The 3409-nt window shown below is 37.0% G+C and overlaps 1 non-coding gene across 1 annotated transcript; it reads left to right on the forward strand.

Annotated features, from left to right (window-relative positions):
- Positions 1–3009: 3009 nt before the first annotated feature.
- On the forward strand, positions 3010–3125 carry LOC120287925. Its single transcript, XR_005546180.1, has one exon. It is a non-coding gene; the product is annotated as a U5 spliceosomal RNA (small nuclear RNA).
- Positions 3126–3409: the final 284 nt, after the last annotated feature.

The raw sequence follows: 3409 nt of genomic DNA on the forward strand, positions 1-3409 counted from the left end.
AATTTTTAAATTTTTTAAAAAAATTTAGTTTTTTTAAATTTTTAAAATTTTTAAAATTAAAATTTTTAAAATTTTCTTTTTTTTTAATTTTTTTAATTTTTTAAAATTAAAATTTTTAAAATTTTCTTTTTAAAATTTTTTTAAAATTAAAATTTTTAAAATTTTCTTATTTTTAAAATTTTTAATTTTTAAAATTAAAATTTTTAAAATTTTTAAAATTAAAATTTTTAAAATTAAAATTTTTAAAATTTTTAAAATTAAAATTTTTAAAATTTTCTTATTTTTTAAAATTTTTAATTTTTTAAAATTAAAATTTTTAAAATTTTCTTTTTTAAAAAAGTTTTAAAATTTTTAAAATTAAAAATTTTAATTTTTAATTTTTTTTTTTTTAATTTTATCCGATTTGGAGCTCCTGGCGAGCCACGTAGCAAAAAAATAATAAAATATGCCACGCAGATTCCCAAGAAGGGTCGCCGGAAGTGGCACTTAAGTGTCCCACTCGAAAAAAAAAAAGTGGCGGACAAGTGTGCCGTTTTCAAGTTACACTTAAGTGTCCCGTCCAGTATAAGCAAGACTTGAAGTGTCTTACCGCAAAGCAGCAATCTATCCTACTTCAAGTTAGAAGATCTAAAAGAGAGCGTAGGCCTTCTCAAAAATATTTATCGCATGAGTATGTGTTACTCACTGATGCAGGGGAGCCAGAAACTTATGAAGATGCTATATCATGTGAACGAAAGAATGAGTGGCATAAAGCCATGCAAGAGGAGCTTAAATCCTTACATGAGAACCACACATTTGAATTGATGAAGTTGCCTCAGGGTAAGAGAACACTCACAAATAAGTGGGTGTACAAGTTAAAGACGGAAGAAAATAGTTTACAACCACGATACAAGGCCAGACTTGTTGTGAAGGGTTTTCGTCGAAAGAAGGGCATAGACTTTGAAGAGACTTTTTCACCGGTTGGAAAGATGTCGTCTATTCGAGTTGTTCTTGGGTTGGCCGCCAGTTTGAATTTAGAAATTGAACAACTTGATGTAAAGACGGCTTTTCTTCATGGAGACCTAAAAGAGGAGATATATATGGAGCAACCAAAGGGTTTTGAAGTTGAAGGCAATGAGCATCTTGTATGTAGATTGAGGAAAAGCTTATATGGTCTCAAGCAAGCGCCTAGGCAATGGTATATGAAATTTGAGTCATTCATGGAAGAACAAGGATACGGTAAGACAAACTCCGATTCTTGTGTCTTTATGAAAAGATTCTTAGATAATGATTTTATTATTCTCCTACTTTATGTGGATAATATGTTGATTGTTGGGCATGATGCCAAGAAAATCAAGAGCTTGAAAAATGAGTTGAGTAAAGCTTTTGCAATGAAAGACTTAGGCCCGGCTAAGCAAATCTTAGACATGAAAATTACTCGTGATAGGAAGAATAAGAAACTGTGGTTATCTCAAGAGAAGTATATTGAGAAGGTGCTTGAAAGATTCAACATGAGCACATGTAAACCGGTGAGTACTCCACTTGCAGGCCATTTCAAGTTGAGTAGTAATGAGTGTCCTTCAAGTGAGAAAGAGAAGGTTGAGATGATGAAAATTCCTTATGCATCGACCGTGGGTAGTTTGATGTACGCCATGGTTTGTACAAGACCGGATATTGCTCATGCAGTTGGTGTTGTGAGTAGATTTCTCTCTAATCCAGGTAAGGAGCATTGGACCGCTGTTAAATAGATTTTGAGATATCTTCGAGGCACTTCTACACTTTACTTGTGCTATGGAAATGCAAAGCCTGAGTTGAGTGGCTTCTCGGATGCGGACTATGCCGGTGATGTTGATTCCCGAAAATCCACATCGGGTTTTATAATAATCTTTGCAGGGGGAGCTGTTTCATGACAATCGAGATTGCAAAAATGTACCGCTTTGTCTACAACTGAAGTGGAGTATATTGCTATTACTAAAGGAGGTAAAGAACTTTTGTGGATGCAAAAATTCCTACAAGAGTTGGGCTTGAAGCAATGGAAGTTTGTTCTATATTGCGATAGCATGAGTGCCATCCATCTTAGCAAGAATCCGGTGTTTCATTCAAGATTGAAGTATGTTGATGTGAAGTATCATTGGATCCGAGAAAAGCGAGAAGAGAAGCTCTTCCTACTTGAGAAAGTCATACCGACAACAATAAGTCCGACATGATGACCAAAGCCTTGCCCGTGATGAAGCTTGATGCTTGTAGAAGACAAGCGGGCATGACGAATCTTTCCACATGAGGTGGAGGGGGAGATTTGTTGGCTGGGTCCACCTTCATGTGGGGCCCAACCAGCACTAAAAAAAAAGGAAAAAGAAAAGAAAAGAACAAAAAGAAGTGGAAGTTGTCGTACGTGGGGTGTCCGTCGAAAAGTGAAGAGAGGAGAGAGAAAAGAAAAAAACTGCACAAGGAAGGAAGAAGAAGGAAGTGGGCTGCAACTTTGTGGCTTTGATTCGAAGGCCAAATATTGACGGAATCGGCTCAAATTACAGTATGTTGTTCGTGAGACCGAGGGCTACAAGTTGATGGTTTTTGTTCGTCGAGAATCATCTCCGAATCCTCTAATTGCGGTTAAGGTTTTCTTGCTCCCAACTTGTTTGTCTACCTATGTGGTGAGAAAAAGATGATTGTAATGTTGATGTTAAGCCTCTAGTGTGTGACTAGAGAAGAATACTTTGTTTATCCCGCTATTCTTGGTGATTAGTGGATGTTTTTGGGCGGTCCGTGGTTTTTCCCGCATCGGGTTTTCCACGTTAAATCCTTAGTGTTGTTATTTGCTTTGTCTACTTATTATTTCGGCGTTATATTTGCATTTTGTGAGGCTATATATTGCTGGTTGTTGCTTGGGGGTTAAGAAATTTTTAGTTGATTTTGCTTCGGTGGAGAAATTGATCCTGGATTGCGTTTGGCCGTGGTGAATTGTTGTACCCGAGTTCTCCCCAACACCATTGGTTACAAATCCAAACAAATAATAAAAGAGAAACAGAAAAGAAGCTTTGGAAGGCACAGAGCGAACTGTTCTTTCGCCTTTTACTAAAGAATACCATGTGCACGCCGCTGCTCAGCAGCACACGCCACTTCTGGAAGGCTCTTGCCTCTATTGGCCTGAGCCTCTACCAACTGTCAAGTGTCGAGGGTTCTACAGGGATGCAATAAGGGCATCAGATAAATGTTTAATATAGAGTTCATCTTACTTCATCAGGCTCAAGACACATGAGCTGAATAGACAACAAACTCCTTTACCAGATCTTCTGCCACTAGAGGACGGGGAAATGGTAGCATACGATTGGAACCTACAAAGTCTGGTAAGCATGATGCAGATTCTAGACCAGTCAGTCCTTCAGCGACATTAACTGTTACGTCTTTATATTACAAATGGCATCGGCCAAAG

This window comes from Eucalyptus grandis, chromosome 8 (assembly GCF_016545825.1).
Source record: "Eucalyptus grandis isolate ANBG69807.140 chromosome 8, ASM1654582v1, whole genome shotgun sequence".
NCBI classification, from domain to species: Eukaryota; Viridiplantae; Streptophyta; class Magnoliopsida; order Myrtales; family Myrtaceae; genus Eucalyptus; species Eucalyptus grandis.